Source organism: Equus przewalskii, chromosome 23 (assembly GCF_037783145.1).
Source record: "Equus przewalskii isolate Varuska chromosome 23, EquPr2, whole genome shotgun sequence".
In the NCBI taxonomy this organism is placed as follows: Eukaryota; Metazoa; Chordata; class Mammalia; order Perissodactyla; family Equidae; genus Equus; species Equus przewalskii.
Genome location: NC_091853.1, coordinates 12,557,277 through 12,583,587, shown reverse-complemented (window position 1 = coordinate 12,583,587; position 26,311 = coordinate 12,557,277). Strand labels below are relative to the sequence as shown.

Below are 26,311 nucleotides of genomic sequence, written 5' to 3'. Positions count from 1 at the left end.
CCACAAAGCTGACCAGGCAGCACCCCGTGATGTCCAGCCAGGAAATCCTTCCCCAAATTGACAGGCCTCAGCTCTTTTCTTTCCCACTCTAAGAGAAGGAAATGCAGAGCATGTGCATGCAAGGAGTTTGCCTGGAGCTGGTCTCTCCACCCTTCCTTTCCTTGTACATGTTCCAAGGGGGCTCCTTGTCCTGTGGCTGAATTCTCCTTTGGAATGATAATGGCAGAGTGCAGTGACGTTCCAACCTATATGAAACCTCCTCTTTTACAAACAAATTCTTGAATGGAACACCAATACATAAGGCAAATGAAATTGGAGCTGCTCCCATCTGAGTGGGAGTTGGGGATGCCAGGATCCCTTTCCTCTCCGAGGATGTTCTGTTGGGTACACAGTTTAAAAACTACTGTCATAGCTGGAAGAGCCCTGAATCTAAAGTTAGAACACCCAGGTTTGAATCCAGGCTCTGCTACTTAGAAAGAGTGTGGCTTTCAAGAAGTCATTTAACCCCCCTTAGACTCCGTATTTTCATCTGTGAAATGGAGGTGGTAATTCTTGTCTATTTCAGAGGTTGTTGTGAGCATCAGCTGCAATCACATGGGTCAAAGCAGCTGTAAAATGACACATAAATGTGAAATGTTCCTCTCCTCGGCTTCTCCATATTTGCATAGCCACAGGACTTCTCCACCCCCTTGGGCTAGGCGACAAAGCCACACCACTTGGGACCCAAATGGTGTGATCTACTTACTTTTATGGTTTCCAAAGATAAATGGTCATTTTGAAGGTACATTTCTTGGTTTTTTCTCCCCTCTATGTTGTTGTTCTTGAATCGCCCTTTCACTTTTCCCTGACAGACAGACAGAACCCATGTGTCTCAGTCCTCTATACCAGGAGACCCTAACCTGCTGCCCTCCAGCACACTCACCTGGATCACAGCGTCTTCCGGAGCAGATGCTCCACACGTGCCAGCTGATTTTGTCACTTAGATATATGACTCTCTGGGAAATCCGTTTCAGCAAAGAATGACAACGTCATTGCCTCTCCTTCTCTGAACATACCCCAGATCCATACGAAATAAAAACACCGTCTCTTCTCAGAGTTGTATCGGAGAAACCGTTATTTCCAGTGGTTCTCCTGTTGCTCAGTACTTTATGTGGTGAAGGATAATCTGATGTAGTGACAACACATCCACTCCAGGATCTCCCTGGAGAGCTAGAGATCTCAGGAAGAAGGTGGTGGTGGTGGGATCATTGAATCATCGGAAGGGACCATGTCAATTCCTCAAAGTCATGGGCTGACTTTAACACTGGGCTTGATTTGGAGGGTGGTTTGGTAAATTATGGTGCCTATGCTGTTCTCAGCTGCCCACACTGCTAGGGCTTTCCCTGTAGTGCATGACACTCAGGTGGGTTTTGAAACTGACAAGGGTGACATGAGTTGTAGCTCTGTGTTCCCAGATCGTCACCAGCTGTACATCAAAGGTATATGGGTATGGGCGTTGTATTAAATTGGACAGACTTCGTTTTCTGGGTAGGAACTTAGCTGGTGGTGGTGTGATTTTCACTTAGTAGAGTGGTTTCAGGCCCATGACATCAATGATCACCCCTTAAGAGAGAGCTGGTCGACCCTCCTGAAGGGCCAATGGTTTGGAGGACCCATTATGGGCAGGGTAGAAATTGGCTTTCAAATGGGGGCAATAATTCTGCCACAACCCACAGAGCTTAATTTAGCAGCTCCTTCCTCAGAAGAGATTCGCTTCCTCCTTTTGCACCAGTTTTGATATTTCCCGTAGGTTCACAGCCCACTTGACTTTAGTGGGGCCTTACACACCCTTCCTACAACTGGGCAGCCCATCTTTGCATTTTTTTCTTGAGGGACATGGTCCAGTGAAGAAAAGGAATAAATACGGTGAAAGGAGAGAGGCGGCTACAGAGAATTCTAGCCCTGAGATTCCTGGCAGCAAGATCCACTCTCCTTGCCAGAGGGGCACTTGAGGCTCTCACGATCTCGTCTCTTCCCACTGCTCAGATCTGTTCCTTGATGTTCCTCTAAAATGTGGTAATCCTTTGGGGTCAGACTTCAGGACTTTGGCGTTCCCCCAGAGCATGACATAGGAAGACACTTCTTTGCCGCTTCTACTCTCTCCACTCCCTCCGCCCATCCCTGTGTCTTTCCATGGTGCCAAAGAGACGTCACACATCCTCCTCGTAGTAGCCCAGTTGTCTTCACAGTCAGGGCTTCTGGTTGTTCAGCCTGCAGCCCAGTCTTGTGCGTAGTATCACCTGGTGGCACAGGCCCCAGTGGAGCATCCTGACCCCTGGATGACTAGCTTTCAAGCTGAAGACCAGAGAACTCATTGGTGAATGGGTGTAAAATGTATTTCCTGGCTACACCCGACATTGAATTCTGATCCCTGGCTATGCACCAGAAGGGGGAGAGAGGGTATGGGATAATGGAAATCTCAGTTGATTAATTGGTTTTAACTTCCTTCCCCAACAGACCTTTTACCAGAGCTACTAATTTCCCCATTTTTCTCCTTTCATTTTCTCTGTCCAATCTCTATTTAGGGAGCTAATCAACCATGACAAGAACAAAAGGCCAGCAGCCAGGGGAAGGGGAAATAAGGAGCCTGGATCATCTGCAAATTGGACTGTAGGCTCACGAACTGATGGTATCCCAATTCACAGGGGCGAGATGGTCTCGCTGTCCTTCACCCTCCTTGTAACTCATAACAAAGACCTCCTGCATGAGGTCCCTCCCCTCCATGGAACCCACCCACCAGGGCAGAAGTGCAGAAAGTGTGGGGTGGGAGGGGAGGAAGGAACGGCATGCAAATCCCCACAGGTGCAGGATGTAAAACGGAAGTGGCCCCCGGGGAGGCGATGGGGCAGCTGTACCCACTTTGCATATACTCATCGCAGGCTAAAGTTAGGTTCTGGCTCACACCACGTGGAGGGGCCACATTCACCTACTCCCCACCACTGAGCAGGGGGCTTGTCTGGGCTTTGCTTAGGACGGGGTCTGGTTTGCCCTTTCAGAGTCATAGATTGGGCACCTGGTCATCGTTGTTTGGGGTAAGGTCCGGGAAAAATCACAACTGCTCCTTCCCTCCCCACAACCAAGTCTGAACATCACAGATTTAAAATCTGCCTGAAACGGACCTGAAGGATTGTCATGTCTTGCCCAGTCATCTTGATGCTGTTAAGCCCATCTCCTTCTTTGCTCCACCCCATCTAAAACATCACCAGATCCCATAAAAGAGGCCCCAACCTGGTATTGCTCATGGACCTCACCAGAACCGTTTCCACCAACCGGTCTCCTACAACATTACTTGCTGCGCTCGGCACCCATCCAACCCCTGACCCCACAATGGGCCTTCGTTTTTGTGGTCTGGCCTCAGCCCTTACACCCAACGCTCAGCTTCTCTGGCCTCCAGTTTTGCTTTCTTCCTCAGCCATGGTTTGCATTCCTATTGAAGCGAGCTGCCTTGAGCCACGCAGGCCCTGAGGTGTGCAGGACCCAGGCAGGTGGAGAAGGATAGCCGCCCCAAAGACCAAAGCGGGAGGATGGGTGACAGCCGAAGAGCCCATGTGGAGAGGAGATCTGTGGGCTGCAAGTGCCAAGTGGAGATGCCTGCGCCCCTCAGGCTTGTTAGTGCCCCCCACCAGCTCCAGCCTCCTCTCAGCTGTGGGATCTGAGCAGAACACTAAAGTCCAGGCCAGGGAACTAGGGCCCTATTTGCCAGATGCCAGGGGCACCTGTATTGTGCTAAAGGCATGGTGCCCCATTGTGTCTTTGAAAGACTGCACATTACACAGAGGATTTATTTATTTTTTAGAAAGGGGTGGGAGGAAGAAAGGGTGGTGTTCCAGGCAGGATGTGAGGCATCCAGTCGCTGCCTTGTATCAGTGGTTGTCAGGGATGGACAAAGGCTTGTGCACAGCCTTCTCCGTGACCCTGTGTGAGTGGGAGGCGGGAGGGAGGCTAGCCGGGGTGGAGACTGAGGAGTGCTTGGAACCCCTGCCCCATCTCCACCTCAGGCAGCCGGCCCAGACCTGCTGAGTGGGAGCACATTCCTTTTTTGGTCCTGGAAATTGAGGGCTATTCTCTTGTCTGGAGAAAGCTATAGATTTTAAAGTCTTCCAGAACCGAGAGGCTGGTTGTGACGGGATTCTGGTCACTAGAATAACAGGTGAACACGAGGACGGGCTGAGAGGATGGTGGGTAATGTTTAGGAAACTGTTGCCCGTATCCCACCAGGCCTATTTTTCAACGCGGTGTTTTTCCATAGCTCATGGACTGTGTCGACTGCCGCAGAGCAGGCCACGGTGCTGAGCATGCTGGGCATGTACCAGCGACAACAAAGGACACGGAAGGCTCTGTCCACAGGGAGTTAAACATCTGATGGGGGAGATGAGACGGGACCCAGGAACATACAGCAGGATCTTTATGAACAAATATGAGAATTACATGAGGATAGAGAGCAAGGGAGAGATGCCCCCCAGCAGCTCTTACAGGCACACAAACAAACACAACTACATGGGCCGTAGGTCAACTTAGCAATGGATCCAGCATCCTCAGATGTGGGAAACCACTCTAATCTGTTTGAAGCTCGCATTAACATTTCTGTTCAAATATTGTTTCTGGTGGTTTATTCTGGAAGAGATATCGGCTCCTCTGGGAATCACTTCGGGGCACGTTCCCTCCAGAGACCAGCTACACACATCAGGCATCAGGTCTCTGCAGAGCAAAGGCACTACGTGTAGATGGCAGACCAGGACCTGATGGAGAAGGACCAGGAATAAGGTCACCTCAAAAAACAGAAAAATCCTGGACCTCTCCAACCTTCCACTCTTAAATCCAGCCAGTCATGCAACGGACCTCACACCTGAGGGATCGTTTTTGTTTGCTTGTCTGTTTCTGCTGTGCAGAAGGAAACAGGTGCTGGGAAAGGTCGGTTGTAAGAGAAAACTGCTGCCTTATCCTGGCTGACTGGGAACAGATGCAGAGAAGGTTTTCTTCCTGTGGAAAGTTAAAGCTGTAGAGAGCAGAACCAGGGTTCCCCAACCTGTGCACTATTGGCAATATGGCCTGGAGAGTTCTTTGCTGTGGGCTGGGGGGGGGGGGGGTGCTGGGGGGGGGGGTGCTGTCCTGTGCATTGCAGGATGTCTAGCAGCATCTCTGGTCTCTACTGACCTGCCCCACCTCCAGTCGTGACCATGGGAAACGTCTCCTGGTCCTGCCAATGTCCCGGCCCCTGCAAAATGGCCCACAGGTGTTCACTGCTACAAATAAAAGGGCGGGAATCCCAGCAGCAGCAGGGGCCTCCCTGTCACTTGCTTTGGAAAGGTGCGACTTCCAAAATGGAAACAGAATCACAGGGGGGTCGGTGGAAGCCATGGGGTTCCGCGTGCCTCAAACTCTAATGAAGTGTGTTGCCTTCTCGGGGAAAAAAATGTTTGAGGGTTTCCAGTGTTGATGTAAATTACTTTTACAAGATCGTTAGTTAAATATGTACACACATGGAACTGGGCATACATCCCACAGGCTTATAGCTTTTCTACAACTATGAAATCAAAACAAATTCATGATTTTGACAACCCAGAGATAAAACCAATAAAACTCAAGTTAATATTAATTTAATGAGACGTGATTTTTGTGGAGTAAATTGCTCCTCACTTTGTCACTAGGGTCATTTCTCTGGGTCGGGCATTATCCCATGACTCAAATCTCACACGACATTGTCTTTTCAAACTCCTGTGAAAACTCTGGTCGTGAGTCTTCCATGAGGTCGCTTGGCAAATGCAGACTTCACTCATTAAGGTCACCTGTGTTTTCTCCTTACTGGCTTGAGATAATCATAACAGCACATCTGGGCCCCAATGTGATCATAAACACAGAGGAGTGCTGGCACCGTAAGCTCTAAAGAGGACCCACGGAGGACCCACATGATGCTCATATTTTTTAGATTCTGCTCAAAATGAAAAGAATTTTTTCTTAAAAAAACTTTAAAGTTCCCACAGAGAACTCCCAAGGATATACCAGGGCACTCTCAGAGGAATTCTGATCAGGTCCGATCCTCTTTACAGAGGAGGAACGAGGCCAGAGAATTGCCCAGGGACACACAGCTACGGAGGATCAGGGCTGGCTGGAAAGGGGCCTCTGGTCTAGAAGCCAGTAACCTTTCCTCTCTTATCATCTGTCTTTCCACCATGACGTTATAGAATTCTGACATGAAACTGGGCATGAGGTTTGGCTCATTATTTTAAATGTTCATTCAACTGAACTGAATACTTTTATTTTTTTTTTGGCTGAGGAAGATTTGCCCTGAACTAACATCTGTTGCCAATCTTCCTCTTTTTGCTTGAGAAAGATTCACCCTAAGCTAACATCTGTGCCAATCTTCCCCTATTTTGTATGTGGGTTGCTGCCACAGCGTGGCCCTGGACAAGTGGTGTAGGTCGGTGCCTGGGAACCAAACCTGGGCTGCCAAAGTGGAGTGTGCCAAAGTTAACCAATAGGCCATGGGGCTGACCCCTGAACTGAATACTTAAAGTTCACTTTTTTTTTTAAAGATTGGCACCTGAGCTAACAGCTGTTGCCAATCTTCTTTTTTTTTTTTTCCTGCTTTTTCTCTCCCAAATCCCCCCAGTACATAGTTGTATATTTTTTAGTTGTGGGACCTTCTAGTTGTGGCATGTGGGATGCTGCCTGACCATGACCTGATGAGTGGTGCCATGTCCGCACCCAGGATCCGAACCAGCAAAACCCTGGGCTGCGGAAGCGGAGTGCGCAAACTTAACCACTCAGCCACAGGGCGGGCCCCTAAAGTTCATTTTTTATAGATATTTTAAAAAGAACCAGGGAGTTTCTTTTTAAAATCTCGATCTTTTAGTATTTAACAGTATGATTAGAAAGTATTTTGTATGCACGTGTGTGTGTGTAACATCACACACACACACAAAAGTGCATTAAACACCAATGTCCAGTTTAGTGAATAATTATAAAGTGAAAACCCATGAAACCACAGCCAGGTCAAGAAATAGAACATTTCCAGTGCTCAAAAGTCTCAGTATTCTTTGTGTTCACAATCTCTCCTTTTCTCTAAAAGTAACCACTATCCTGATTTTTAGTAGAGTAATTTCCTTGTTCTTCCTTACAGTTTTGCCATCTCTATATGTGTCCCTAAACCATATAGTTTTGCCTGTTGATGAGCTTTCAATCAATGGACCCTTACTCTGCGTATCTGTGTCTTGTTTCTTTTGCTCAACACTATGTTAGTGAAGTCCATCTCTGCTATTGCGAGTGGCGTTAGTTCTTACTTATCCTGTCTTTGTTGAGCAGACGTTTGGGTTGTTTCCAGCTTGCGGCTTCTACAAACATTCTCGTATACATCCCGTCCACGGGATAGACACGTACGTCTACCTCTAGGCGTGTTCCCACGGTGGCATTTCTTAATTGTGAACAGTGTGCGTGAATCTTCAACCTCAGTAAATAACGGCAACTGTTTTCCAAAATCATTGCTTCAATTTCAACTTCCACTAGCAGCAGCTCTCAGTATTCTCCAACCTCATCAGCACTTGCTATCATCAAACTCTAGAATTATAACTGGTCAGGCAGCTGTGTAGTGACATCTCATTATGGGTTTAATTTGTATGTCCCTGATTACTAATAAAATGAAGCACCTCTTACCACAGTTAGTGGCCACATGAATTTCCTCTTACGTTATGTGGCTGTCTTCAGGCATTTTGCCATCCTTCTATCGTCAAAATTAAATTTTCTTTGAAAGTAAATTTTATCTCCATCAAAATTACATTTGAAAGAAAAATGTGCCCGTCTTCCAAGGTGCTTCTGCTCACCTGAGACCTGTACACAGTAAAGGCAAACTGTTTAGGCTTTGTAAGCTTAGAAGGGATTGTTTTTCAAATCCAAATCATTGAAAAGATTATGATAGAGCGTCACAGAAAAATACCCATTCAAATCTTTTTTCTTGACTCCATTTTCCAAATCTAACATCTTTATCGAATTTTGCCCTCTCTTGGTTCCCTATATTTTCATAGAGAACAAACATGCCCCTATTTATCACAGTCCTGTGTTAAAATCACCGTGTATAACAAGGTCATTTATTATTCTATTCTCTATTTCTCAGCGCTGTGTCATCGTATGCATTACTTTGAGTTAGCTAAATGTCGATAATAAAGTGGTGCCTCTATTGTATATATGACCTTTGCAGCTGAGATAACATTAAGTAAAATTTGTATATATGACTATAACAGATAATACAAATCAAATAAAAAAATAAATAGCTCACCCAAGCCTGAGGTCTAACTTTTGCTCACCTTATCTCCTGTAGACATTTGGGTATGCGTTCACTGGCAAAGAGTGAAGCCCATATAATCTACTATGAAATAAATTATTCAGTAATCTGTGATGTCCTTGTAACAAGAGAATCTCCTATTAAATAAAATAAATAGCTGCACTGCTTACAGAGGCACGTGCCTACTATTTATAGTCTTTATAGAAGTTGCTTTGCTAGCGACCCTAGTTAGGACTCCCTGGTGATCTACAGAATTGATGTGTGTCGCAGGGTTTTTACACTAAGCCATTTATTACGTGCATATGTGTGGGCGTGTGATGCATACACACACACACCCAGAGGACCAGCAGAGAAAGCACAAGAGTTATTTTTTAGAGCTGTCTCATTTTCCCCTTAACACTTTGGATACTCAAATAGGGACAAAGCAACTATAGGTCACCCGCAGATTCAATGGTATGTATTCCTGACTGTGTCCAGGCAACCGGGTCTCTACTTTCTTCAAAGTAAGCATTTTAATTGTCTACTAAAAATGTCAGATTTCCCTCCCAGACAAATAGGAGCCAAGATGCTGAGTCTCCCCTCTCACCCCCTTTTCCCCCACGAGCAAGTACGACGGCCTGAAAGCTGGGGTGGGTCCTGGGTTGCACAGAGTAGAGGAATCCAGGAGGCAGCTTGCCGGTCATCATTCTGGAATGGCTGGAAAAGAAATAGTCAGGAGTTTATTTTTTATGGTTTAGTTTTTTACTAGAAAACATATTTTATGAAAATAGAAACATAATTGGTATGTGCACAAAGCAATTCCCCTTACAATAGGCCCATGAAGGCCAGAATAGCCAATTAACTTCAGTATTCATGCAGTATACGTCATGCTAACTTCGAAAGTTGACAGTTACTGAAAATGTTTCGATATTGTGCATCGTCATGCCTCGAAAGCAGGCATTGATGGAATTCTTGGCATAGTGAAAAAAGTGTGGACTGATGACTAAAACAGAATTATGTAAAATGCTGTTCGAATTTTTCCAACACGTCGTACAGTCAGTCGTTCAGTAGTAAATAAAGGTTCTGAAAAATAAAAATATACGAAAGCTACACAAATAATCAGTAACCATTAAAAGTTGAAATACAAAAATAGATTAAAAAATTTTTTAAATTACCACAATGAGATTTCACTACACACCTACCAGAATGGCTAAAATAAAAATTAGTGATCATGTCAATCACTGGCAAGGATGCAGAGAAACTGGACCACTCGTACGTTGCTGGTGATGGCGGCCACTCTGGAGAACATTTTGGTAGGCTCTTATAAAACCAAACATGCAATTGCCACATGACCCAGCAACTGCATTCTTGGGCACTTATCCCAGAGAAATAAAAACTTATGTTTTATGTATACACAAAACCCTGTAGATAAATGTTCATGGCAGCTTTATTCATGACAGCCTGAAACTGGAAACTATCCAGCTGTCCTTCAGTGGGTAAACGGTTAAATCAGTTGTGGTCCATCTGTACCTCGGAATACTCCTCAGCGATAAAAAGGAACCAAGTATTGATGCACGCTAAAACTTGGATGGATCTCAAGGGAATTAGGCTGAGTGAAAAAAGCCAATCCCCAAAGATTACACAGGTTATGATTTCATTTATATAGCATTTTTGAAATGACAAAATTGTGGGGATGGAGAACAGATTAATGTTTTCCAGGGCTGGGAGGTGGTGGAGGGAGTGAGAGGGAGATGGGCGGGGTTACACAAAGACAACACCAGAGGTGGTGATTGATGCATAAACCTCCACATGTTATAAAACAGCAAAGAACTAAACACACGCACACACAAATGAGACACGTAAGAGGGGAAATCCGAACAAGACTGGTGGATTGACCTATGTCAATATCCCGGCTGTGATATTGTATTAAAGTTTTGCAAGATGCTACCATTGGGGGAAACTGGGTAAAGAACACATGATCTCTCTCTGTATTATTTCTTACCACTGTGTGTGAATCTGTAACAATCGCTGAAGAAAGTGTTTAATTAAATTGCAAATATTAAAAAAATCTGGCGTTCACATGATAGACATCTGTTAACCTTGCTGTAGAGAGAAAGAATCAGGGGTGAAGCTGAAGCAAGACCGGGGGGAAGGCGGAAACAGTTCCAAGTGGAGGACAAAGGCAGAGGCTGGAGCTGCTCCTGCACCTGTGTGCGTGCGTGTGTGCATGTACACGTGCACGTGTGTGAAGGGAAGGTATCAGCAGAGGTTATTTGGGGGTGCCAGGGCAGGGCTGGGAGGGGGCTCTCAGCAACGAGGATCGGCTGTGAGCTAGTGAGGGGGCTCCCCGGGAAAAGGAGGGGAGAGACGGCAGCTCCCTATGGGGACCCAAGGCCCAAGTTTTTTAACTTCAATGACTCCAACATACGCCATTAGATAGAGCTCGAATTACTCCAGTTCTGGAGCCAAATCTTTCCTTTGTGACAGATTCAAACCACAGAGAACAGAGGATCATGCTAGGGCGGCTGTGAACGGGGCTGTATTAGCCAGCACAGCTTCAGTCGTGCTGCCGTTTGGTTATCAAGCTGCAATTCCATGGATACCCCCTGGGTGAGTGTATCCTCTGTGAGCACCGTGAAAAGGAGCTCCGGGTGAATTGAAAACCTGTCCTGAATTTGTAATTACCGTATGACCTTACTTATTCCGGTCTCAATTAACTCAGCTTTACGATTATCCAGGGTGACGAAGAGTACTAGCTGACAAAGGAAGAAATGAATACACCAAGGCAGGCACCGGGGTCTGTTCCCTTAGACTTTGGGGGGACTCAACGGAACCTTACGCCCTGGCCTTAATTTGGGCCTCACCCCATCCCAGAGCCGGATGTGAGTGGAAGGGACTAATAAATACCTACCGATTGGTCGCAGAGGGCTGGCAGTCCAGGAGATCAGTGGGAAAAACAAAACAGAAAGTACCTAGCGTTCTGTTCGAGATCACAACTTTCAGCACTGATTTCTTACGGCAATTCACAGCCTGTGCCTCACTGGCCCCTTCATTCCACTTCAGAAAGCAAGCAAGTCCCACAGCGTTTGCTTCCTAATGGCTCTGTTTCTGATGATCTGTCCTCTTGGTTCATTTGCTGTCCTTCAGGTGCTCATTGTTGTCCTGTGTTTGAAGGACCCTCGAGGCACTTTATTTAGCTATCTTAATGGACCTCTACTGGCATTTTCAGCTTGAACAGTGAAGTCTGTTTTTTGTCACTCTTCCAGGTGGCCCACTAGAGTAAAATAGATGGTTTGGGGTAAATAACAGACAAAGGATGATCTTTGTGGCCAGATAGATCTGCTCTTGCCAACTATGTGACCTCATCAAGTTATTTAACTTCTTGGAATCTGAATGGCAAAGCGGTTAAAAGTACAGGCTTGAGGGTCAGACAACCAGATTTGAATCCTATCACCTACATAGTGCCTGGGTGTCCCTGGGTAAATTACTGAACTTCTCTAAACCTCAGCTTCTTCACCTGTCAAATGCGTGCGGCAGAGACAGCTAGTTTCTGTCCTTCCTTAGTAACAAACCCTTGGTTTTTAGCTGGACACACGACCTCCTAATAATGACCATATTTTTCAACCTCCCACATAGCTAGGCGTGGCTGTTTGACTATGTTCTGAAATATCACGTGCAATTTCTGGGAAGGGTTGTTAAAGGAAGGGTGTATGCTCTTCTTCACCTCTTCTTCCATCTTGCTTCCTGGAATGCAGATTTGATAGCTGGAGCCCTAGCTGTTATCTTAGACCATGAAGATGTGGGCCACACTCTAGGGATGGCAGAATCTAAAGCTAAAAGAAGCTGCTGTCCTTGAACATTCTGAACTTTTTGAACGTACTTTTAGATTTCTAGTGTGAGAGAATACAACTCTTATTTAAGCCACTGTTACTTCAGGGTTTTTTTGTCACATGTAAAGGGATCTAATCCTAGCTGATATGGTAGGGTTCACGATAGCTATCGAGTGACATGAGTGGAAAAGGCAGAGTAAGAACCTCCAAAAACTCTTTCCTCCATCAAAGCAAGGAGAAAGCCACCAAAAATTGTCATAGTCAACATTTTCAAAACTCTGGAAATTAACAAAAGGCTTTTTGGTTAGCCTATTTATTCCATCTGTAGACATTTATTCTTGAAAAAACACTGAATCTCAGTAAGAACAGCAAACTTTGTGGCATTTTACCATGCCCGCTCTTCAGCTCTGTGGTGGTCTTGTAAATCAACAGCCCCCAATTGCAGTGAAAATTAGAAACCTGCCAGCCACTAGAGGGGGCAAAAACAGGGTGGGAGCAGCTTCAAAACCTCATCCCCAGAGAATTGTCATTATTTGACCTGTGTGGTGGTTCCCTGAAAGACCCCACTGGCAAGCATATCTTTATTTGACCTATCTTAGAGCTCACCCAGTGTGAAAAGCCTTTTACCCTGGTACATTTGTTGACAACAATTAAAGGCAATTATTTAACTTTACAACCGTTGGGGCAAATAATAGGCTAACCAAAAAGTTTAAAAGGAAAAGCTGTGGAATGAAATGTTTATAGGGTCTTTGAAAAATGCTGACACAGTCCTGTGAATCTACAAGGCCACAAGCATATGTAGGGCTGCGCCCATTCCAAGGGCTGTGTGCACATTCAGGAAAGACCTGAGAAGGCACTAAGCCCTCACCTCTGGGTGACCTTGAGGCTCTGAAAAAGCAGGAAATAAAGGCTAAGTCAGTTGTCAACTACCCAGCTTAGTGTTGAAGGCGTGCTCCAACGTTCACACAGAGTCCTTGGCAAAGACTAGGAGGTTTACTGATTGGCTAAGCTAACTAAGCAGTCGCTTCAGTGGCCACACACAGCAAGAGCCACTAATCAAACAGCAACAAACAGCAACAGCAAAACAAACCTGGGGAGGGTGGAGAATCTGATTTCTGGAGTTGCCACATTATGTTATTGAAAATGTCTAGTTTTCAACAGAAGATCACCCGACAAGTAAATAAACAAGAAAGTACGGCCTGTATACAGGAAAAAAGCAATCAATAGGAACCATCCCTGCAGAAGCCCGGACACTGGACTTCTTAGACAAAGACTTTAAATCGGCTATTTCAAATACGTTCAAAGAACTAAAAGGAATCATATCTAAAGAAACGAAAGCATGAGAATTATATATCACCAGTAGACTATTAATAAAGAGATAAAAATTATTTTTAAAAAGAACCAAATAGAAATTCTGGTGTTGAAATGAAAAATCCACTAGGAGAGCACAGCAGAAGATGTGAGCAGCCAGAAGAAAGAATTAGCAAACTTGAAGACAGGTCAATTTAAATTATCCACTCTCCAGAACAGAAACAAAAAAGAATGAAGAAGGTTGAACAGAGTCTCAAAGACTTGTGTGAACATCATCAAGGGTACCAACATATGCATAATTGGAGTTCCAGAAGGAAAAGAGAAAGGGCAAAAGCATATCTGAAGAAATATTGGCTGAACATCTCCCAAATTTGATGAAAAACATGAGTCTGCAATTCAAGAAGCTCAACAAACTCTACATGTTATAAACTCAGAATACTCACCTAGACATATCAAAATCAAACTGCCAAAAGCCAAAGGCAAAGACGGAATCTTGAAAACAGCAAAAGAGAAACAACTCATCAAATACAAAGTATCCTCATAAGATTAACACTCAAACACTCCAATTAAAAGACAGATAATGGCAGAATGAATAAAAATAAAGCAACATGATACAACTATAGCTCTCTTTGAGACACACTTTAGATCCAAAGACACAAATAGGTTGGAAGTAAAACAATGGAAAAAGATATACCATGTATACAGTAATCAAAAGAGAACTAGACTAACTAAACTAATATCAGACAAAACATTATGCTAATTAATTATACTATATTATGATATATGGAAAAATGGTCGCTAGAGAAAAAGAATGAAATTTTATAATGATAAGAGGGCCAATCCATCAAAAAAGATAAAATAATTACAAACATATATGCGCCTATCAACAGAGTCCCAAAATACATGAAGCAAAATGACAGAATTGAAAGGAGAAACAGATAATTCAGCAACAATAATTGGAAACTTCACTTTCAATAATGAATATAAAAACTAGACAGAAGGTCAGTAAGGAAACAGAAGACTTGAACAACACGGTAAACCAACCAGACCTAACAGACACCTATAGAATACTATAGATGCACCACCCAACAACAGCAAAATACACATTCTTCCAAAGTGTGCATAAATCTTCCTCCAGGATAGACCATACATTTGGCCATAAAACAAGTCTAAATAATATCAAAAGGATTAAAATCTTACAAAGTACATTCTCCAACCACAATGGAATGAAATTAGAAACCAATGACAAAATTTGGGAAATTCACCAATATGTAGAAATTGTATAACATATACCTAAATAATCAATGGGTCAAAAAAGAAATAACAAGGAAAATCAGAATAATGACTTTGATATGAATGAAGATGAAAATGCAACATTGCCAAATCTTATGGGATGCAGTGAAAACATGCATAGAAGGAAATTTATAACTGTACATGCCTATATTAAAAAAGAAGAAAGATCTCAAATCAAAACATAGTCTTCCATCTTAAGAAATTAGAAAAAGAAGAGCAAACTAAATCCAAAGCAAGCAATAAAGATTAGAGTGAAAATAAATGAAATAGAGAAGATGAAAAACCAACAAGTTGGTCCTTTGAAAAGATCAAAAAATTGACAAATCTTTAGCTACACTGACCAACAAAAAAAGAGAGAAAGCTCAAAGCATTAAAATCAGGGATGACAGAGGGGTTACACTGATGTTACAGAACTAAAAAGATTATAAGGGGATATTATGAACAATTGTATTCCAACAAATCAGATAAGCTAGATGAAATGGACATATTCCCACAAAGACACAAACTATCAAAACTGACTCAAGAAGGAATAGAAAATCTGACTAGACCTATGACAAGAGATTAAATTAGCAACCAAAAATTTTCCCACACAAAAAACCCTGAACCAGTTGGCTTCACTGGTGAATTCTACCAAATGTTTATAGAATAATTAACACCATTCCTGCACAGACTCTTTCAAAAAATAGAAGAGGAGGCAACTTTCTAACTCATTCTATGAGGACAGTAGTATCTTGATACCAAAACCAGACAAAGACATCACAGGAAAAGAAAAAAATCCTCCACAAAATACTAGCAAACTGAATCTAGCAACATATAAAAAAGATTATATTATATTATATATGATATATATTATGTAATATGTATTATATTAAATGCTATAGTGAATGCCAAAGGCAAGGACATAGTAAGTACTCCATAAATGTTCATTTCTTTCCTTTTCCCCATGAACTAGTGTGACAGAAATTACCCCTGTTCACCAATCTAGTTTCCCTCTTTTGTGTACAGCTGATCCTCATTATATGTGAGTTCTGTATTTGCAAATTCACCTACTTGCTAAAATTTATCTGTAACCCCCAAATCAATACTCACGTTGCTTCCATACTCATCCATGGACGTGTGCAGAGAGGTGAAAAATGTGGGTCACCTGACACACACGTTCCCAGTAGAGGTAAAACAAGCCTTGTTTCAGCTCTTCTACAATAAACAAGTATGTTTGGGGTGTATTTAGTGACATTTTGTCACATTTTTGAGCTTTCTGTGGGTGATTTCACTGTTTAAATGATTCCTGGAGGTGACGCTGAAGTGCTGTTTAGTGCTCCTAAGCACAAGGAGGCTGTGACGTGCCTTACGGAGAAAATACGTGTATTAAATAGGCTTTCTTCAGGCATGAATTACAGTGCTGTCGGCCATGAGTTCAATGTTAACAAGTCAACAATGTATGTTAAATAAGGTGTCTTTAATTAGATGCACACATAAAACAAAGTTATTATTGATCAGTTGATGAGAATGTTGCATCTGGAGGCTCATGGGAACCTAACCCCGTATTTCCCCTAGGAGCAATGGCTCAGTATGTTCTAATTCAGTAACTGCAATGGCTTTATAAAACATAACTACACAGATAAAAAGAATCGACTGTACATGGGCCCTGCTGTGATAGATTAAAACTCATGGCTACAATAGCTACAACTCCTTCCATCAAAAGACTGTTTTCCCATACTTTGAATCCGGGTTGGCCGTGTGACTGGCCTGGACCAACAGAATGTGGCCGAAGTGTTGTGCGAGTTCTGGAGCCTGGGTTCAAGACACCTCGCAGCTTTTGCTATTGTCCTCTTGGAAGTCTGTCCTGAGACTATCACGTAAGGAAGTCAGCTGAGTCCACTGGAGGATAAGAAGCCACAAGCAGGAGAACTGAGGCACCCCAGCCAACAGCCAGCACCATCTGCCACACATGTGAATGAGGACATCTAAGACTTTTCAGCCCAAATACAGCTGGATAAGTAAGCCCAGGCAAAACCGGCAAAGTTGCCCAGCCAACTCACAGACCATGAGAAATGATAAACCGTGTTGCTGAAAAGCATAAGTTTGGGGTCTTTTTCTTTTACAGGAACCGATAACTAATACATCTGCCTGCTTGGAGTTCAGCGTGCTCATGGGACTTGCTTTTGCAAATTAAATATGACACATGTCACCTCGTGGGGGAAGCATTTATTTGCTCCTCCTTGATCTTTCCCTGCTGTGGCAATCAGGGAAGTGTGTGTTGATAAGGAAGAGCCAGAAGATTCCTGAAGATTGAATGGAATGCTAAATCGCCATGTGAGGGTAGCTGCTCTGGATAACTGCCCAAACCCACAGCAGATAAGGTGTAAGTTATAAATAAACTTTTGTTGCATAAATCCTAAGATTTGGGGGCTATTCGTCACTACTGTAGTGTTTCTAGCCTATCTTAATCAATACAGTTGGCATAGGAGGACTGGAGATTTCAACAGACGTTTTCCATGCAACATACTTTTTCCTCCCGCTCAAGAATTTCGAGACCCATCTAGGAAAAGGAATTTAGGCTGATAGTTCAATGCAAAGTTGGCTATCTGGGATTAATTACAAATATTAATCATCCTCTTTCAATCCATTAATTCCATACACAATTGTTGGTGCCCTTACTAGTTGATTGTACAAAAGACATTCTTGGATCACCTGGTGCCAATCTGATAGTCCTTTGGAGAACAAAGAGATGATCCTGAACCAGGTCAATAGATACAGTATGCAGAGGAGAACAGAGCACCAGTCAGCTGACCTTGCTGTCTTTGCTGAGCTGTGTCCCATTATCACAGTCAAGTTCACCTTACAGCTCACTAGCTTGCAACAATTTTCTCATGTGTCAAGTAAAATGAGAAAATGTGCCCTGAAATCTAAATGGCTGATAAAAATGATGGTCCTTAAAAACAGATGCATTATTGTCATTTAAGACCTGGTTACTCTCCCTGTCTTTGATATGTTAATGTACTATGTATGCATACATATGAATACGGATAAATATTTGCATCTTTATTTTAAAAACCACACACCAAAAAAACTCTGGTTATCTCTATAGGTGGGGCTCTGCACGGAGGCAGACACTAGTTAGGTTTGCAAATTGTAGCTCTGCTGTGGTTTGAATGTTTGTCCCCCTGCAAGATTTGTATGTTAAATCCTAACGCACAATCTGATGGTATTAGAAGGTGGGTCGTCGGGAGGTGATTAGGTCACAAGAGTGGAGCCCTCATGAACGGGATTAGTGCTTTTATAAAAGAGACCCCACAGAGTTTCCTAGCCCCTTCTGCTATGGGAGGATGCAAGAAGTCTACGACCTGGAAGAGGGCCGTCACCCAACCATGCTGGCACCCTGATCTCAAGCTTCCAGCCTCCAGAACCGTGAGAAGTAAATTCCTGTTGCTCATAAGCCACTCAGTCTGTGGCAGTCTGAACAGACTAAGACAAGTGCTTGGTGCGTTTCTGCACAATATGCCCTCAGTTTGACAAGGTGAGACTGTCACTGCTGAGAAAGTAAGCATGGGCTTGAGTCTGACGATCACCGAGAGACAGATGATTCACGTGACAGGATAGGGCTGAGGAGATTAAATAGTGCTTAACAAATTTTGGATACATTTGGACCAAGACGAATGCCATTATTCCGTACTGTGGTCTGTGTTGTTGGCTGCTTCAGACTGCTGTCACTCAACATTAGAATTTATACCACTGGAGGAGCTGGGTATACCTCTGGCTTTCCCCATAATTTATTTCACCAAGAAGGAGGTATTCACTATCTTTTCTGCAGAACAATTACAGTGCCTTACAGTGCTAACCTCTGTAACAGTGTCATTCATTGTCCAAAACTGCTTGGTCCACAATTTCCATTGACCCTGGCCACATACTTCTCCCTTCCCCCACTACTCCTTTTTCTACAGTTCTGCATTTTGTGAGTCAAAGTTTGGGACATTGGCAAGGATTCAACTTGAGCCAAACCCGAAGAAATGGGTTTGAACTTGAGTTAGAAAGAGGAGTGATTTAGAATAGGCATAAAGGAGGAATTCTTGAGAAACATTTATCTTCAGATTCAGAGACCAAAACCCCGATGATTTAGGCAACAGGCCCCCTCTTCTTTGATGAAATCTTTGGTTTGTGACCTGCATGTGACCAGAAGCTTTGGGCTGCCCCGTTTTCACCTCATGGCCAACTACTTCCATCCCACTTCTGCCACCCCCGCCCCCCTAACTCTGAAAGCACCAATTAGTAACATAAATTAGACTGAGTCTTTCACAGGGAAACAAAGGAGGGAACATGCACTCACACAGCCCCGTTCCCTCCCCTTTAGCATCTCTGCTCTTTGCCTGAAGTTCCTCTTCTGATTCCCTTTTGTGCCTCTCCAGCCCTGCACACTCCACTCCCATCCCCAGACGCCTCTCACAATACCACCACCTTGCAGAATCCCCCAGAAAAACAGAAACCAGCAGAAGAACATTGGGCAGAATGAAAGACCTGTAGTCACCCAGTCTGGCCATCAGGCCTCTGGGATGGAGGTGGAGGTGAGGCTCAGGTACCCCAACCCCAAGGGGAACCCCAAATCACGAGGTTGAGTTGGGAGAGACCCTAGGCCTCTCTTCTGCTCTGAACTCTGGGGCAGGTCATGGCGTCACAAGGCTCATTCAACCAGCCAGGAAACACCGGCTCAGGCCTCTGCTGAGCTCAAGGCCGGAGGCTGGCCGTGTGGTCTCAGGTTGATCCCCAGTGGCTGCATGGTTCTGTGACTGACCTTCTTGGCGACTTAAAGAAATCGTGTTACCAAGAACACAAGCACCTGGTAGAAGCCAGGACACTTTCCCTGGGGATAGAAGTTCTTGTGAAAATCAAGAAAAAAGGGAATAGGGACAAGCCAAAACCAATGGAAGGGTGTTTAATAGAAAATACTTGGAACTAGAAGACACAGTTTCTTGTTTGGCCTGGCCTCAGACGGGCTGTTTTGGGCCTTGGGCAAATCACTCTGTTTTTTTGAATCTCCACTTCCGCTGCAAAAATGCAGAAGCCCTTCCCACCTGGTAGGGAATAACGTTATTGGGAGGCTGAAATGAGACAGCGCACAGGAAACGGTGCTAAGGGGAAAAAGGCTTCGTGATGAAATGAACGAGCCGACGTGTGTTTCTTTTCAGCCCGAGTGGAGAGACTCCGCGTTACTGTTAGACCAGCTTTTCCCATGCGCGTTGTTGTGGTTCCTGACACGTTGGGACTCGTGGAGAACTTACTCATTGTTTCAAAAGAAAGCTCCTTTTATTGTGACATTGTGAAATCCTTGCCCTAGCAAACCATTAGAGCTGAAAGAGCAGAGGCCCCGAGAGGAATGTCAGAATTCTCCCTAACAGAGGGACAGGGGAGCCCGAGGGAGCAGAGGGGCTGCGGGCCAGAACTGGAGGGAGATTTGCTAGAATCACAGCTGGGACCAAGCCCAAAGAGGGTCCGAGAAAGAAGCCAGAGTGTCTCAGGAGGGATGGCGGGTGGGGCTGCAGGAAGGGAGTGGGAGGACTAATAAGGGCCCCTCGCCTCGTAGAGCACACCACAGTTTTATAAGCGCTCATGCACTTGTTACTTCATTAACTTCTCACAAGGACCCTATGTTGTATGCATTAACGTTGGCCCTCATGAAATTGCCAAATTGGCTCAGAGAGGTTAAGTGGCTTTCCAGAGGTCACACAGTAAGTATCAGAGCATGGCAGAAAAATGAGGTGGGGTAGTTTGTGAAGCGAAGACATTTGAATTTTTTCCCCTACATCTTCTCTAGGATTTTCCTTTTTATTGTCACATGCTGCTAAAGACAGATTTGAGTCTAAGGAAAATGGTAAACGGCATTTTGAGGTCTAGTGAGGCCACAGTTTCAGTGGGAAGGCAAAAGAATAACTTTCTGTTTTAAAATCCCTAACTCCTTGTTTGTCACTGAACCAAACCCAGTTTAAGTATCTCCCAGGTCGGCTCAGCCCTCTGCATCCTCTGGCCTCAGCTGCTCCTAATACTCCTGGGTGAACCCTGGGCTTCTGAATATTTCTTGCTCTGCCTGACGCCAGGCCCAATCTGGATAAAAGAAATGTGGGGCCCGGGGTCTGGCTCCACCAGTGACCCCCTGGAGAGGCCAGGGAACACAGCTCAGAACTGTGGGGGAAGTAACGCGCCACGGAGAGAACTGGGACCAGTGAAAGACGGGAGACGGGAAGGAGCCAGTAGATAAATTCCTTTTCTTCCCTCTCCCACTCTGAAGGGTGGTGGATCCACTTGGCCCGTCTGGAAGACATCCTGTGTGACCCAGCTGAAGGCTGCCTCCTGCTCTGAAGCTGTGACTGGCCTGTGACACACCACCTTCTCTTTGCTGGCCCTCCCCAGCCCCACCTCTCTGTCCCCCTCACGCCGGCTGCCTGGACACTGCACCTCCCAATGAAACCTTAACACACAAACTTTGCCTCAGACATTTTTTCTAGGGAGTTAAGATAATCCTATTGACCCAAATTCCCATTTCCTCCCTCGTCTCTGGAAGGCTCCCATCCTCTCCATGAAGTCTTCGCACTGAAGGCACAGGGCCCCTTCCCTCCGGGACGCCTGGATCTGCCAGGAGGACTGACAGCACGGACGAAGCCACCACGCTGAGCGGGGTCCTAAGCCAGGTGTTTTGGTTGAACAGAAAGTCAGCAGAAGGTCCCTTTCTAGGGTGAGGTTCTCTGGGTAAAATGGTTTTCTAAGGCCCACGGGTCCCACCCACAGGGAGGCGGACTTCATTAATACAAAAGTGACCACTTCGTACAAAAAGAGCAGCTTCAAGGGAGGGCCTCTAAAATTAGTGAGCCGTTTATATCCGGAAATGATCTATGTCTCTAAGATGAGATCGTGCTCCCCCTACTTAATAACAAAGAGATGCAAAAGAAAAATAACTTTTACACTTGCATGTGACAATCCATTGCGTGCATCCTTAAAAAAAAAGTCCCAGGGTCACGAAGCTCATGTGGAGTCGAGCGTTTCTAAATTCCCAGAAGAGGGGAGCTCTGGAAACGTCGGGGGGCGTTTGCATCACCAAGTGGGTTTGGGGCTTAAAAGACAACGCTGTGGGATCAGCCATCGGTTCCAGTGCTGTCCTTTGTAAATCTGTCAGAACTCGCACTCGGTAACTTTATCAGGCGGGGTCATGGAGAGGCTGCATTTGAGGCTGGGGCACAGCTGTAACCTGAGTGTTCCGGGGCTCGGCCCTGGCTTGTCCCCGGGGGGAGAGGTGCTGTCAGAGCAGAGCCAGCTGGAGTCAAGAGGAGGAAAGGGAGCCTGGGACCCCTCCCCTGATGTGTCAGGGCCACTTCTTCTGGAAAAGCAGGTGCTGGCCTGACGCAGCCCAGGGAGCAGCCTCCTGGCGCCTTCCCTTCCTCCTGCCTCCAGTGGGAGCCTGTCTTCTGGAACGCTGCCCCACCTCCTCCCCTTCCTCTCTCTGGTGGCGCCGGTGCAGTCAAGCCTTTGCCTTCCCTCACACGGGACGCATGCTCACAGTGACCTCCAGCTTTGCTTCCCTCTAATCCGGTCTTTCAGATGGGCCGACAGTCAACACGTCAGAATCACGGGGGTGGGTGTGGGACCGGCGCAGGAGTTTAAAATGCAGATTCTCAGGCCCTGCCCTGGGCTTGTGAATGAGACTAGCCCAGAGGGGCCCAGGAGTCTGTTTTTAACAAGCGCTCCAGGAGATTCAGCTGCAGGCTAAATCATGCTTTCCTTGGTGGCCAGTCGAATCTTGAATGCAAACTTGCTCATCTCACCCCTTGGTTCAGGTGCTGGGCTACGGGCTGGGATGAAGCGAGTGTGTCTGATGTGTCAGGTGGACTGCTGGGACTGTCCTACCTGAAGATTCCTACCTGAGGGACTGGGGTGCTGCCTGGCCTGGGAAAGAACTCATCTTAAGACAGGAGACACGACAAGCTTGACTAGGTGAAGAGTGCAAACCTCAGTGAAGGAAACGTTAGTATTTGATCCCAAATCGATGCCTGGCCCTGACCCATGAACCAGCGCCTAAGGAGAGGGGGAGCTGGAAGGAAAGTCTGGAAGTGCGATTGCACTGAACTTTGCTAACATGCATGCACACACACACGTGCACTGACACACACAAGCATGCACAGGGCACAGCAGCACTTGCTAGAGGCCCCATTGGGAGGACATTTCTCCCACTTTGCCAAAGGGTGACTGGAGCTCTGACAGGACGCTGTGAGTTGGGGGTGGAGGCTGGCTGGGGAACCTGAAGACAAGGGCAGTCACGCCTGTGAGGCACGCCAGGGCCCTGCTGCTTTCACATGAGCCCTTCTCCCCTTCCACGCCCAACCTCCACCTGCGGTTCAGATTCACCCGCCCTCCTCCCCAAGCAGGCACCTGGTGTCCAGTCGTGCCAAGCCGAACCTCCCCCTGCTGCGTGGGACTAGGCTGCCACTTCTGTGATAGGACGGACTAGGTTTTGTTTTGTTTTTTTACCAAGGAATTTATTTATTTTACGTTGGTTTATAACACTGTGTAAATTTCAGGTATACATTACTATATTTCAACTTCTGTATCGACCGCATCGTGTTCTCTAACAAAAGTCTAGTTTCCATCCCTCACTATAGACGTGTGCTCCTTTACCCCTTTCGCCTTCACCCCCCCCTTCCCCTCTGTAACCACTAATCTGTTCTCCATATCTATGCGTTTATCTTCTACATATGAGTAAAGTCATACGGTAATTGTCTCTCCCTCTGACTTACTTCACTTAGTGTAATACCCTCGAGGTCCATCCATGTTGTTGCAAATGGCACAATTTTGTCCTTTTTTATGGCTGAGTAGTATTCCACTGTATATGTATACCACATCTTCCTTATCCATTCATGGGACAGACAGTTTGTGATTGAGGAACTTAAACCCTTATCAGAAAAACAGAGTTAGAGGTTGAAGCAAGAGAAGCTATAAAAACCTTTGTAAATACTGATCGTTCGTGTGGAGAGAAGGGAACCCTCGTACACTGCTGATGGGAATGCAAACTGGTGCAGCCGCTATGGAAAACAGAATGGAGACTCCTCAAAAAATTAAGAATAGAATTACCATACAATCCAGCTATTCCACTGCTGGGTATTTATCCTAAGAACATGAAAACACAAATGTGTAAAGATATATGCACCCCTATGTTCATTGCAGCATTATTCACAATAGCCAAGACTTGGAAGCAACCTAAGGGCCCATCAAGGGACAAATGGAGAAAGAAGATGTGCTACTTATACACAATGGAATACTACTCAGCAGTAAAAAAAGAGAAAATCTTGCCATTGTGACCACATGGATGGACCTTCAGGGTATTATGCTAAGCGAAATAAGTCAGAAGGTTAAAGTCAAATACTATGTAATCTCATGCATAAATAGAAGATAAAAACAACAACAACAAACAAACACATAGAGATAGAGATTAGATTGGGGGTTACGAGAGGGAAAAGGGGAGGGAGGCGGGGAAAGGGGTGATTAGGCACATACGTATGGTGATGGATGGTAATTAGTCTTTGGGTGGTGAACATGATGTAATCTACACAGAAATTGAAATATAATGATGCACACCTGAAATTTATATAATGTTACAAACCAATGTTACCTCAATAAAAAAAAATATTTATCATTCACTACAAAAAAATAACGAGGATGCCACACAGAATACAGACAATATTTGTGATGTGCTGCTCATCTCTATTAATTTCCATTAGAATTTGTAGGAAATGTTCAGGATCTTCTTCCCCTACATTTTAAAGGCCAGCCTTGTAAATTAATTTTGCTTTGCCCCATATGTTATACACAATAAGGCACTGACCTTGTTTGCTTTCCCGTTTCTTGGTTTGTTTAAATACCATTCTGGATTTTTTAAAACTCAGAATTGTTAGCAGAAACTGCAGTGTCACCTGGGAAAATGAGTAACTTGGATGTCTGCACAGAAAACATGCAGTTGTCCTCTTGCCAGGGTCACAGAGTCCTCTCTGCTCGAGATCTTTGGGCCAAAGCTCACGCCATCTCTGCTTCCCTCCTCTCAGATCCCACCCACGTCCAGCTCCAAGGCCAGGGGCACCTCCCTCTCCATTCTTCCTCCACTCCTGCCTGGCCATCTGCTTTCCATCACTTCCCTCCACGCATTTGTTAGAGCTCCTTCAGCTAAAAGCTCTGGAATGGAAGGGAGGAAGGGAGAGCTGGAGGCACCCTGGCAGCCCTGGGACCCCAGGGACCACAGCTGTGGCCTTGAGCCTGCCTATCCCCCTCTCAGCCCCTCATCACTTTCTCTGGCTCCTCTAAGCGGCAGAGATTTTAGCTCAATTCCAAAGAGAGGAGAGAGAATCTGCCCTTCTAACTTCCACAGAAGCATCTCATGGACAGGCCCCAGCCCCTGCAGAGTCACAGGCCTGTTCCTGCACTCATTGCTGTGGGAAGAAGATGGATGCCATGATTGGTCCCTCTTCACTCACCTCCTTACTCTCATCTTCCTATAAGCCAGTCTCCACAGTGTAGTCAGAGTGATATTTGAAAAATGTAAATTGATGTTATCACTTCCCTACTTAAGATCTTCCAGTGACTTCCCACTCCACTTAGAGGAGAACCCAAGAGTCTGGCCTTGGCCTAGAAGGCCACAGGATCTGGCCTCTGTAACTTCTCCACCCTCATCTCCTACTTTCTCCTCTTCTACACTTCAGCTATATTGGCACCTTCTTGCTCATCATCAAATGCATCAAACTCCTTCCTGCCCCAGGGCCTTTGTACTAGCTCTGTCTGGAGTGTTCCCCCCCAGAACTTCTCATGGCTGGCTCCTTCCCTGCTAAGATGTCATGACCTCAGAGAGGCCTTCGAATCACCTATTTAAATAGCCCTCCTGTCTTTCCATCACACTCAATCCCCTTACCTTGCTTTATTTTCTTCACAGCACAAATTGCCACCTGCAACTCTCACAATTCTTTATCTACAGTTTACAGATCGTCTCCTCCGATCCAGATGTCAGCTCTCGAGGCCACGGACCTGCTCTCCTTGTTCTTGGGTGTGTTCCCTGAGCCAGCACATAATTAGCACTCAACAAACGCTTGCTGTGAACAAATGAATGCCGTCCTTGAGATGAGGTGGCTTCGGAAGGCTGGGCCGTGGACGTGGCACAGCCCCGTCACACTCGGACCCATGAGCTAACCAGACCTGGTGGCTTAGACAGGTGAGCCATGCTTCCTGTGAAGGTGTGGGCGCCAGCCACGGCTCGTGGGTGTGCTGTGCCGCCCTTTCCAGTTTTTTGGGTCTCCTTCCAGTTTCCATCTGATCCGCATTCTCTGCTTTTCTCGGATTCTTTCTCGTTCAAACCTGCTTTCTCACCTCTTTAGTTTTATAATACTTGTCACAGGTTAGATTATGCCAACGCTTTCTTTGCAGCTGAAAAAGCTACTGGATCTTAACCTGCCTTCGACACACACACACAGTTCTATTAGTTATTGTCAAAGTTGGGGGCACTTTCCTTTTTGGTTATTTATTAGCCTAGTATTGTTACAGTTACATGAATTTGTCATAAAAAGTC

General features: G+C 45.2%; 1 long non-coding RNA gene across 1 annotated transcript; it reads right to left on the bottom strand.

Moving 5' to 3' along the window:
* Window positions 1–4,431: 4,431 nt before the first annotated feature.
* LOC103552283 (uncharacterized) lies at window positions 4,432–25,873 on the bottom strand. Its single transcript, XR_545221.2, has 5 exons — window positions 25,661–25,873; window positions 11,205–11,567; window positions 8,901–9,010; window positions 7,690–7,863; window positions 4,432–4,778 (listed from the first exon to the last, which is right to left on the bottom strand). It is a non-coding gene; the product is annotated as an uncharacterized lncRNA (long non-coding RNA).
* Between the last annotated feature and the right edge of the window lie 438 nt (window positions 25,874–26,311).